The sequence below is a fragment of the Pteropus medius genome, unplaced genomic scaffold (genome assembly GCF_902729225.1).
Source record: "Pteropus medius unplaced genomic scaffold, Ma_sr-lr_union100, whole genome shotgun sequence".
NCBI lineage: Eukaryota > Metazoa > Chordata > Mammalia > Chiroptera > Pteropodidae > Pteropus > Pteropus medius.
This window is the reverse complement of record NW_024349800.1, coordinates 41,698,696-41,711,575: the sequence shown is the minus strand read 5'-3', so window position 1 is coordinate 41,711,575 and position 12,880 is coordinate 41,698,696. Positions and strand designations below refer to the sequence as shown.

Sequence of the window (12,880 nt, the reverse complement as noted above, 5' to 3'; positions counted from 1 at the left end):
CAGGACACTGATACATGATATGGTTTTTGATAGAAGAGGAAAGGGTAGGATGAGTTGTACCCTGAGGAGGACAAATGCAGATAAGTCACCCCTGAGACATGGTTGGGGGGCTGGGGTGGAACAGAGAGTGTAGAGTATCAAAAGGGAAGGGGAGGTGCTGCCAAAATCAAACTTCATGAGTGTGTGTGTGTGTGTTTGAGTATCTGTGTCCTAGGTTAACTGGATTGTGATCATCGTGGTTGTTATTATTTGGGATCAAAAGTACCTTGATTCAAATAAACAAATTCATAGAGATAGAAAGTAAATCAGTGAGTTGCCAGGCACTGGGGGCAGAGGGTAATGGGGGGTGACAATGAGTATACATTTCTTTTGGGGGTGACGAAAAGATTCTGGAAGAGGTGGTGGTAATAGTTGCACAACCTTGCAAATATACTAAACACCAATGAATTGTGCACTTTAAAGGGTGAATTTGATGGTGTGTGCATTAGAACTCAATTTGAAAAAACGAAGAAGGATTCTTGTTTCATGTGTTACCTCTAGGATTGAGTGGTACAGTTTTGTACTAGATCATAGGTGCACCCCCATCTGCCTCTAGGGGACAGATGGATGACAACAAGATAACTGTCAGGGGTGCTGTTGTTTGTGGCGGCTTATGGAAATTAACTTAAATAATTGCCCCAATAAATATTTTTATTGGGATTTCATTAAAATCAGAGATCAGGTCCACAGCCATGCCACCCTGAACAAGCCCGATCCTGTCTGATCTCGGAAGCTAAGCAGGGTCAGGCCTGGTTAGTACTTGGATGGGAGACCACCTAGGATGACCAGGTGCTGTAGGCATAAAAAATAAAAAATAAGGGATTGTAGGCTGACAAGGTCCTTGGAATCTGTGAGGTCAACCAAGGGTTGCCTCGCCTAAAAAAAATAAAATCAGAGATCAGGTGAGCGTGGAAGCCATAGTCCAAGAAAACTAAAGTAAACAAAAGTAAAGTCGAAACCAAAAGGAACAGGAATCCAGAAAGATGCGAACACTTCTGCATCAGCATCTCTTCTCCTGGCAGAAACGGCTGCCCTCAGGCCACCCCTTGACTCATCCAGGTCTCCTACCTGTGCCTGACCAAGACTTCCAGAGGTATTTCCTCATGGCTCCTTTGTCAGAGTTCTTATATTTGCATTCCATCCTCTCAGGCATCTCTTCAGGGCTGCAGCCCTCAATAACAAACCCACCTGCTGGCAGCTACGCATGAAGGTCAGGAAGGCCATTCCCTTCCGTTCCCCCCTACTTAAGTTGCACCTCTGCTCCAATAAAGAGTTTAGAATGATAGAATATGAGCAATTAGACACCAAAGGCACCATCGTAACCAAGTAAATAAGGTTTACATCACCAGTAATAAGGTGTGTTGACATCACGTCCCCCTTATATGATGTACTGAAAAAGCACATCACCCGTGTGGTATTCGGTCAAAAATGCATAACCTCAGTCCATCCAGGAAAAGACACCCCATGAACCCAGTTGAGGACGGTCTACAAAATAATTGACCAGTACTCTTCAACAGTATCGAAATCACGAGAGACAAAGACTAAAGAACGATCACAGAGAAGGCTGAGGAGGTACGGCAACATGGGATCCTAGTCTGAATCATGAGGCAAAAAATGGGCAATAGTGAGAACGCTGCTGAAATTCTAGTGAAATGTGTAGTTTAGTCAGCAGTATTGTTCCCATGTTAAATTTCTTAGTTGTGCTTGTCCCATAGTCATATAAAATGTTAATATTAGAGGGAAATGGGTGAAGGGTATACAGAGATATCCTATTTTTGCAACCTTTCTGTAAGTCTAAAATTATTTCAAAATTAAAAAAAAAAAAACCCAGGGCTCCAAGTAAGATATTATTTTAAGTTAACTGGGCATTTGCCTTACTTTGGGTAAGGGCTTTTGTTTTATTTTGGCCTCTTTAAAATCATGAGGTTGTGTTTATGGCTGCTAGTTCAAAATTTTTCTGAGGAACAAGGTAAGAATGTGAGCCTGCATACTAAACAGTAACTTCAGTTAACAGCAGGAATTAGAAACTCTCATAAATGTAGTGACTACAGAAATAATTAAAATAATAATGAGAAATCAAGATAAATGGATTCAAATTTTTGGCATCACAGTGTTGAATGTTTTCCTGGCTCCGGGGCCATGTTTAAAGGCTTTTATGTTTGTCTTGGTGACATGTGTCATCTTCTGATATTGACATGGCTCAGTAGATGGGTATCTTGTCCTAGATACAAAATTATTGCATTAAAACTATATGTTGCAAATTGTATAGCTGTCTCACCACTATACTGTATATCTGAAACTAATATAATATTAAATGTCAACTCTAATTTTTTTTTAAAAAACTATGTTGAACTGCAAGGAAAAAATAGTGGCGGCTGCTGTTTTATGATTGATAAGGAAGAAAATGAATTAAGTAACTTATAAGTGTCAGTGATGAAATAAGTGTATATTTGTATATATTTGTAAAATTTTGTGCTGCTGTCCTGTTGAGTTTTGATCAGATAAAAATCACAAAAATGCATAATTCATACTGATGAAAGATTATTTGTCACGACTGTAAAAGGTAATTGTGGCAAAGCGTAGTGGAACTTAACATGCAATTTAATGGACTGCATAAAATCTATTCATCTCAGTTCTTCACTGTAAGTGGTTTTAGGATCAAATTATATACTTTGCTAGTCTTGTACATCTGTGAAATTGAGGAAGGTGTCTGAGCACTGGACTCTGAGAGGCAAGAGCCTAGTTCTAGTCTTGGCTTTGCCATTAACTAGCTAGGAGACCTTCGATGTATGTATAATGCTTTAACTTTTAATTTCTCTACACTTTCATTTCTTCTTTCAAATAAGAGGGACTTTGAACTCAATCCAATTTTACAGACCAGTAAATTTTCTTTAAAAACGATTTGAAATACTTATATAGGGTTGCCCAACTTTTTATTTTGCCAAATTTGAAAGCTATTATAAGATATATTGGACTATTAAAACTAATTAGGAATATATATATATATATGTTATATTTCAATAAGTTAAAAAAAACTTGTTGGCTTAATAATGAAGAACAGAGATAGACTACATTTGTTTTTTAAAATCCCAAACTGCCATTTATAATCATTATCTTTTCATAAAAGAAAGAATATTTTAACACCACAAAAGTGGGGAAATTTTCATCTCAGACTACAGAACAATCCTTTAAATTGAATTCATCTTGCTTTTCAAAAAAGTGTGATGGGTTATCCAAATAAATCTCAGTTTTCTGTGGACCAGTGAAAATTTTATCAAGGACTCATGATTGAGAACCAATAACTTGTTTGTAAGGTAACTTGTAGCTCTTACATTTCACAATTCTACAAGGCTCTTAGTATAACATTTTACTGTTATTTCCAACACCCCTCAAACCTGTTAGAACTCTATCATGAAAGTAAGTGGTAAAGGGTGGCGGTAAACTTTGGCATTGTATCCATTACTTTGCTCACCAACATCCTCATCCTTTGCTTTCCACCTCAAATCCTTGTTCGTGTGTTTATTTTTAAAACCTATCTTCCTAAGGTCATAAAAATCCTAATTTTTACTTGGAGCTCCTAGAGAAAAAAGTCTCTTTTAGCATTGTATCAAAAAAGAAACCAAGAACTCCTTAACTACACCCAGCGTCATGAGAGCAGGTAACAACGGAACATGTCTGGAGAAGCGGCTCCGCAGAACTGTGGTGCATTTGGAAGAAGCTGAGGGAAACATTTTAACCCTGAGGCCTTTCTTCAGATCATTCCTTGAATTCTGCATGGGCTTCTCACAAATGCTTAATCTGACAAATTGCAATTGCTGAAGCTTCATTTGGTTAGCCTCCTGTGGACTTTCCACCAAATCTCATAGGTTGGCTTCTAAGCTTCTAACTTTCTGCGACATGAAGATGTTTAATAGTCCCAGACCCCTGCCTTTCGTGGCTATTAATTTATACCAACATTTGTTTTTCAACTCCTTTTGGTTTGCCCTTCATAAAAGCTATAACCTGTGCTTTTTGTGAGGGAAATGCTGATGCAGATCTAAACTTTGGGGGTGTTTTTCGCCTTGGTTACAGACACTTGGTAAATAATTTTTCAGGTGATGGGAAAACCCATTGTCAGGAGAGGGTAGCACCTCTTATTGTACAGTAGCTGTAATGCTGTGGTACTTAGTGAAAAGGGACCTTCCCCTGCATGTGTTTGCCAGGTTTTTTTGTTTGTTGGTTGCCAGCTTACTGATTGACTGGGCTCTATCACACAGAAAAGAAAGAAACTTCTTGGCACACAGTTTTGGGGAACCAAATCAAGCACATATGATATAATCCCCTTATCTTAAACTTATAGCTCCCTTTGGACATTTACCCCAGGCAGGGTGCACAGACCTGCAGCCTTGGGATCCTGTTTCACTCCTCCCTTTCTTCCTGTTGGCAATTTGTGGGGTGGAGTGGGAGCATATAAAATGTCTTCAGCCCTTTCAGCCGGTAAAGCATAGAAGACAATAGCCTGTATTACACTGCTTCTTCAAGCCCAGTGGAAACGCCTCGGTAACAGTGGGGGATCAGAAGCCTTCAAAGGGGCCCATTCCAGTAATTTAAAGTCATCCCCATCTTCTCGCAAATGTCTGCCCTTTTGCTAGGCTTGGAGGCTTCCTAACACAGGCAAACAATAGTCCTTTTGTCTCTTTAGGATGGAAGACTCTAGAATCTTTGCTTTTCTACTGGAAAAAAAGAAAAAAGAAAAAATATTTTGAGTAAAAGAATAAAATCCACCAGCTAGCTTCTGAGCTACTGCTCTGGATGACATTCTGGGCACTTCAGAGTCGGCAGTGGTGTTATGAGCACACATGGTCCTTGCTCACAGGTGCTTCTCAGCTGTAGCACGGCTGCACCAACAGAAGGCCTCCCTGCAAGGCTGAGAGCTCGTTTCACCTGTGGACTAGCAGCAAAGATTTTTCCCCCACTTAAAAAAAGCATTTGCTACTTCTTAGGATAGGCACACACTCTTTATTGGTGCATCTTCAGGTCCTCTTAAGTGTGTGTGTACGTTTGTTTATTCAGGGCTGTCCCTATAGTTTCCCAGAAATGGAACTCTTGAAAGCCATTTGCCAGGAAGCGCAGGTATATAAGGGATGTCCCCAGAGACAGAGCACTCCCGTCCCAGATCTCTGTGCTGCCATGTCAGGCATTTAGCTTCAGGACCTGAGTCTAGTGCCTTGTCTGTGGTAACAAAGGGAAACCAATCCTTGGTGCCTTGCTCAGGTACTCAGCCAGCTAAATGTGAGCAGGTGAGAAAATGCAATCCTTCTATTTCTCCTGGGACTAATTCACTCCCAGGGTTCTAAATGTTACATTTAACCCTTTTGCCTTATAGAACTGTGAGACTTGGCAGGCGATCTGGGTAACCCCGCCAGCCAGCAAGACATTATGATGTATACAACACGATACGGACACACTAAGCATGTGTCTTAAAGGCATTTATAGCACATTGCTTTTTTTTTTTCTTTTAATTTTGCTACTCTTTATTGGCAGGAGTAGATAAGGAATTAAGAAAAATGAATGCTTTGACTGGGTCTTTTGCCTCTTCCAGTAACATTACTAAAATCCTATCTTATTCTTTTCCTTAAGAAAAGATACCTTTTATTTTTATAAAAATTTACCCTCACCCACTCTGTCCCCCATCCCATCTGTTTTCACTTGCTATTCTTGCTGCTCTCTGTTTTTGAAAGCTCATTCTAAAATTACATGAAAGCAACCCCATTTTGACAAAATTAGAATTCTGGTAGGAAAGGCTTACCACAAGGCTGTGTATTTTATTTCAACCTCTCTGGGTTCAACCTACAATTCACTCAATTTTATAATTACTTCCCTAGGGCAGGTGTAAGTCTTTTCCCTGGATAAATAAATTCCAAAGTAGTCTCCTGGTTCAAAGATGGTACAAATGAAAACTGTTTTGACCTACATGTTACAATGTTTCTGGAGCTTCCTCCAGAAAATCTCTTTAGACTACATAATTCTAAAGTATCAGGTATAACATTTGTTTTGACCCTCCGTCAGTGTGCTTCCTCTTTGCAATCTCGCCCTCCGCCCCACACACACACCCAATATCGTTAGTCATCAGGTCCTGCTGATTTTCAACTCCTAAGTGTTTCTCGAATCTGCCTCCTCAGTATGTATTGATTATATGGCTCCATCTCCATCATCACTGTCCTGGTGTAGATCTTTTCCTGTCTAGATCAGCGCCTGGCTTATATTATGAGTGTCATAAACTGGGATCAGTGAATGAACAAATGAGTCTGGACTGTAGCTCTCTAACTGGGGTTGGGGGAGGGAGGATCTCTTTAGAGTTGTTCTCCATCTGGTTATTAAAGTCATCTACCTAAAATACTCTCCAGCTTAAAAACAAAACAAAACAAAAACTTTATATGGCTCCCAGGCCAGATACCAGCTGCCACCCAGACTCATTTTCCACTGTGCCTCACTCACACCCCACCTTGGTGCAGTACCCTCCCACTCCACAGGGACCCCCAACACCCCCCTTTTTTTCTTCAAGGCTCATACGTTCTCCTTAGAAATATTTCCCCCGCTTCCTGGAAACAGTAGGGTCTTTGTTGCTCTGGGGTTTTTGTAACAACATAAGCTGTTTAGAGCTCATCTTGTGCCCAGCCTCCCTCTTGGTCCCCTCTACAAGTACCTCAGATGATTTACCAGAATTTAGGGACAGATCCAAAGTAGGGAGCCAGCCTGGAGCTTCAGGCTTGGTCTCTGGCTTGAAGCTAGAAAACCGATCTATACTCGAAACAAAAATGAAACCAAGTAATAGCCAGTCCATACGTTCTAGGAGCAGCTGCCCCTGCCTTTCCCCGACCAGTCAGTCTCTCTCCACTGTTTTTCCGTCTTTACATGTGTTTCCAAATAGCACATCGCCACGGGATAACGAGGATTCAGAAAACCTGAATGCAGGGCTCGGTTCTCCAACTACGCCCTCCAGCCAGCCCTGAAAACTCTCTGGGCCTCATAACCTCATAATCTGTAAAATCTCATTCGATGACAGTTACATGAGTTGACCTCTGAGGTCCTGTCAGTTTCTAACCCTGACTCAAAGACCACACAGAACCTCTTACCCAGATATTCTGAACCAGGGTCCATACTTGTATGTCTGAGAAGATGCAAGAACTTCACGAGATTCATGAGCCCCTGAAATTTCATGTAAAACCCTGTATGAATTGGTTGCATCATCTTAGTCCACTCGGGGGTTTTCTGGACTTTTTTCCTCCCTCAAGGTAATGATAGTTTATGGTTGTCCTGCTATGCATTATAATACATAAATGTAATCATCATTTTTGAGAATAGTAATCATTTGTCTTTTTATAATCTTCAGAGTTGTTCTTAAATTGTTTTTTGTTAATTCATCACCATTAGATTTTCTGAAGGGAGCTAGAAGGCTAGCTAGAGGAGGAAGACGGCACACCACGAAGAAAATGAACTTCCCTAAGGTTCTACCCAGAGGAGCAACAGTGGCCAGGACTCTGGGCTAGATGGCCAGTTTCTCTGTTTCTGCTTGATCAGACTACTGAAATTGCCTTCCAATATTCACCAGCCCCTGGTGCGGTCAGGATTCCAGGCCTGGCCATCAATCTGTAAAGTACAGGAGCAAGCAGGCACGCTGGGGCCTCATTGTAAGCGGAGAGCCAGAGCCTAGTGTTCTGATTCTCACCCTCAGCTTTGCGGTTCTAGAGACTCTGGGTCCACTGACCAAGTTTTTTCTTTTTCCATCTCCATTGCTGGGTGATAGAGATGATAGAGAGTACCTCCTGTGTGCCAGGTACTATGCCAGCTCTGGGGACGCAATGTGGAGTAAAATAGATATACCTTGCCTACATGGAGAACATACAGCCATGTATATAGCACATGTTCTGTCCTCCAAAAATAAATAAATAAATAAAATAAGGCCACAGTTAAGAAAGGACTTGAATAGCACTAAAAAAGTGAAACTCATGGTATTGGATCTTACGGAATGTGTTTTATCCTGGAGCTGTTTCTTCTCTGACAGGTCCCTCCCTAGACAGTGTTCAAAGAAGTTCAGTACAGAAACTCCAAGGACCTCTCCTGGTCACAGTAATACTCTCCAAGGGAATACATTACTGAATCACTCTTGAAAATGGTCCCAAGAAGAGTTTTATGAGGCCCCAGAATAACTCCCAAAGCTACTTGCGTTCCCTGCTAGAGAACACATCACTGCTACGAGATTGGCAAACATGAGTCAGCATGGTAGAAATTTGGCAGGAAGAAAGCTTGGAAATTAGCACTTGGCCAGGCGTTGTGGAATTCCTATGAAAATTTCAGACTAACATCAAGTAAATTTGTCAAGAGAGTTATTTGCTAGAGCTCTGACTACCACCCTTGGAGAGCTGATGGTTTAACACCCACCCCTTCCCCATGCCAGGTCTGGACACCGCCAGCCTGGTGCACGGCTTTCCTTAGAGGTCATCCCATTCTGAAGAGGGCGAGAGGTGACTGTGGGCTTTGCACCATGGGCCTGAGGCTGACTCAAGCAAGTTTCCAGAGCCGATTTGCATTCAGTTCAGCTAACATTTGTCAAACGCCTACTGATTGCTATATGCTCCCTCAGGCCCTGGTTATCATGGAAGGACAATCGAACACTAGCCCTGTGGTTGGGAAGCTCGCCAGGAGTGGAGAATCTAATGTGCTCTGGGCAGTCGTAGAGATAAAGCCCATTTGGCTAAGAGGCAAGGGTAGGAAGGGGCTTTCTCAAGATCTTCAAGAAGCTTCTTGAAAGTGACTGTGAGGATCTAGCAACAACAGTGAGAGTACTGAGGTGCAGAACGTGAGCTTGACGGTGGGCTGCTAAGCCAAAAAACTAGAAAGGCAGTTGGGCAGGGTCAGGGCTAGACTGGGGCAAAAGAGGCTTGGCACCTAGGGTCCAACATTTAAGGCAGCACTCACTCTCGGGGCTGTGCTCGTGCCGGGTCAGCACCTGAGAGTGTCTCCTTAAATTTTGCTCCCTCGGGTCCATGGTCCAGGGTGCACGACTCACCCTGGTCCCAGCCCTGCAGTTGGGTGCAGTTGTGTGCAGTTGTGATGGGCCTTCTGTGCCATCTCAAGGAACTGGGATAATTTTTAGATCATGGAGGGCCTTGAAGTGTTTGAAGCCAGGAGATGGTCCTAGCAAGATTGCATTTTAGAAATACCACCTAGCAACTGTTGGGGGTGGGGCTTGACTGGAGCCTGAGGCCAGTGGAGAGGCTATTTTAGTAGCCCAAGTGAGAGATGAAGAGGTCCTCAACTCGAGGGCAGATGGAAAAAATGTAGTTTTATAATAGAACTTAAGAGGTAAAATCAAGAGGCCTGAACTGAATGTAATGGATGAGAATATGATGACTCCTAGGTTTCTGGGGCAGCTCTTGGGCAGTAGAAATGGGTATACTGAGTCATGAATAGAGGAGGAGGAGGAGAAGGAAGAAGAGGGGGAGGGGAAGGGGGGAGGGGAAGGGGGAGGGGGGAAGCAGAGGAGGAGGAGATGCTGGCATGGGGGCGGGATAGGGGAACTATGGATTTGGTCTCTGAAATACTTGAGGTTAAGGTACCTGTGGGGCATCCAGGTGGGGATGTTCAGCAATCAGTTGGATAGCTGGGTACAGTGTTAGGAGAGAAATGAGGATGGAGGATATAAATGAGCATGTACTTTACAGACCCCGGGTTAAGAAAAACGGTGGTCTGAATACTGGTGACCAGAGGTCCTGGAGTGACCAACAGCATCAGTACTCCAGAGAGGTCAAGACAGAGAGACCTGGGAAGAGTGTGTGGGCAGTAGCAACTGTTACTCCGGACCCCATTTTACCGAGACGTGTGACAGTTGGAGGAGTAACCGAAAGTGAGGAGAGAATCAGTGGGCCATTCCCATCTAAGACAGTTTCTTGGATACAGAATCCTGGGCCTCACCCCAGAAATTCTGATTCATTTGCTTTAGCATGGGTTCAGGGGCTCTGTATATCTAGAAGCTACCTACACAAGCTAATGGCAGCCACTGGTGTTGAATATACTTTCGAAAATCTGAGAAAGGAAGAAGAGAGGGTATCTCCATGGGGTGCAACTGCAGGATCACAGGAGAGGTTTTTTAGGGCAGAGGAGTTGACTGAGGTCAGGTTTAATATTTGTCAAAGGATGCCGAGAGTCCAGGTGAGGGTTAAGACCATGAACTTGTGGTGGCCCTGGCTGGTACTTCCATGGTCTTCTCCAGTTTCTCTCAGTGGCATAGAGTCAGGAGCAGAGAAGGTGGACTGTGGGATGATCTAAAGTTAGGGTTTTGTCAGGTAGGAGGGGCAGTAGGACAGGGTGAGTGTTACTAACCAAGTGGCTCCGGTCATAGGCAATAGGCCCAGGCAGGCGGAGGATGTGAGGGGCGTGATGGAAGCCATGGCAGGGCCCTGAAGGCCCGGGGCTCGGGGAGCGTGGCAGCACTCAGGTGCAGAGCGGGTCTAGTGGGAGTGCCTGTGTGGGAAGGCTGCAGGCACACAGTGGGTAACCGAACTTTCAACTGGTGGCAAATCCCCGGATGCCATGTGGATGGGAGTCCAGGATGGAAAACTTCTCTGCATGAAAATGCCTCACATAGCCCAACTGTGAAGTGTAAAGTTGCTTTCTCACCTGAAAACCACAGTTTAGCATTTTATGCTTCAAGATGTCATGTAATATCCAGAAGCAGTACCCTCCCCACTGCAAGTCAGAATAAAATCAGAAAATACTCAGTGGAAAGAAAAAAAAAAAACCAGCAGTAGAATAAAGCGGTGAACCCAAAGCATCGTCAGAGGAAGGGGGGAAAAACAGCAGAGACAAGCTTTAACGTTGGGCGATTTATGAAAATTATAGAAATGTTACTTTACCAAAAAATCCCAAGGTGCTTTACTTGCCAACCACTAGAATGAAGTCAAAATTCCCACCCAGGGTGTTACTTTTAATTATCATTCTCTTTATGTTGTTTCCTAAAATAATAACAGGCATTCTAGAGATGATTTACCAAGATGGCTTAATTAGGTGTCAGATGAGTACCTGTACCCCCTGAGCCCCATTACCTCTGGCTTCCTTATGCAAATTTGACTGACTGCTCTGAACTTGACTAAAGAAACAGACATAATTGGAGCAGCTGGGCTGGAAGCACAGCTGGGCCGTCCCCATGGAGACCGATTCCAGCGCCACTGTGTTCTTCCTATTGCCCCAGAGTTCCTCCCCTCTTTAACTGAGATGAATGCACAGCACATCCAAGTCTGGGTCTCCCTTCAACGATAGGCACATCAGTGCTCTTCACCTGTAACTTGCACACAAATCACCGGGGAACTCGTTCACATTCAGATTCTGACTCACTCGGTCTGGGATGGAGGCTCTGGGTCCCGTTTCTAACAGTCCCTGGGTGATGCAGCGCTGGGTCCATGCTCTGAGTAGCTATGTCGCTATTTAAAAGGCTCTACACAAAGCTCTGTCCAGCCTCCAGTAACCTTTGTTGCTTTTTCCCTTCTGGCACCTATATCCCCGTTTGCTTCCCTCACCAACAACCCTGTGTTCTCCCGCTGCCCTCTTAGCTACCTTCTCTCACCCTTGCACACTTCACACTCCCGACTCTTATCAAAAGCCATTGTCTAGAGGTCATTCTGCAAAGAGCTGCTCTCAGCCATTGGCCTCCATAGATAAAACGAGCTCAAAATTTGACTTAAAAAAGAGGGAGGGGAGAAATAGCCAGATATCACTGTGTGTCCCTGAAGGGAAAAACCTGCTTCCTTATGTTTGTCACATAAACCGATGGTCCTACAGCCCTGGAATGTCACAGTTGAAAAGGACTTTATCTTTTCCAGTCACCACTGGCCTGTCCGGTATTTGAACCCCAGAACTGTGGGCTCTGCTGGCACTCAGATGCCTCTGAGACAGGATGTTCACTGTCTACTCTGGGTCAGCAATGCCTTCCTGATATTGGGCTGAAGTGTCTACCTAGAGCTGACCCCCATTTAGGCTAGTTCTTGGGTCCCTACAGAGAAGGCTTGAGGCCTTCAAAGGCAGCTTTCATGTCTGAGTCATTTTTTCTTCAGGCAGTACACCCCAAAGTCCTTGGCTAGTTTCCTTATGCCGTGGGTTGGCCATCCTGGTCATTTTCCTCTGATCCAGCATCTGTGTGTCTCTCTGCCTGTGATGCACACACTGCAAAAAGGTAACCGAAAACTGTCACCACTTCATGACACTCCACGTGACTCCTATTGAACTTACTGCCAACCACATCCTTAAAATCATTTTCACACATGCTGTGCTTCAGCGGCCTCTCCCTAGTCTGTAACAATTGTAGCAATTAGACTTAACATTTATGAGCGTTAGTAGAACATGATGGTTAAGAACCCAGGCTCTGGAACCCAGATTGCCTGGGTATGAAGTACTCTGCTAAGAACCATTTGATTGTTAGCTGTCACCATCATAATCATCGTCATCATCGCTAAGCGCTTTGCCTCTACTGTTTTAATCCTCATGACAACTTCGACTTCCTTGTTCTATTACACCAATTTTCTAAGTGAGGAAAAGGAATCTCAAAAGATGTTTCGTGCCCAGGTTTAGAGCTACAATCTAAACCTAGTGTCTTTTTGGTTTTTTGTTTCTTGGGACACACAAGTACAGGACCTTATCTGTTGCTGTTGTTCATAAATTTCATCTTATAATCAGTGCTTTACCCCCACTTTGCACCGTCTTTTAGATTTCTGGTTTTGTCACCCCAAGTGAATCTGCCTAACTTCATGCTGTCTGTCCTAGTTTGAAAATACCTTCTGTATCTTCATCTAGATCATCCACAGATCAG

At 43.5% G+C, this 12,880-nt stretch overlaps 1 protein-coding gene and 1 pseudogene across 1 annotated transcript in view; both read left to right on the top strand.

The window, feature by feature from the left end:
* Window positions 1-12,880, top strand: part of GALM (galactose mutarotase) — a 48,470-nt gene that overhangs the window by 17,951 nt on the left and 17,639 nt on the right. The gene's annotated exons all lie outside the window — the stretch shown is intronic.
* Window positions 722-840, top strand: LOC120622326 (uncharacterized; annotated as a pseudogene).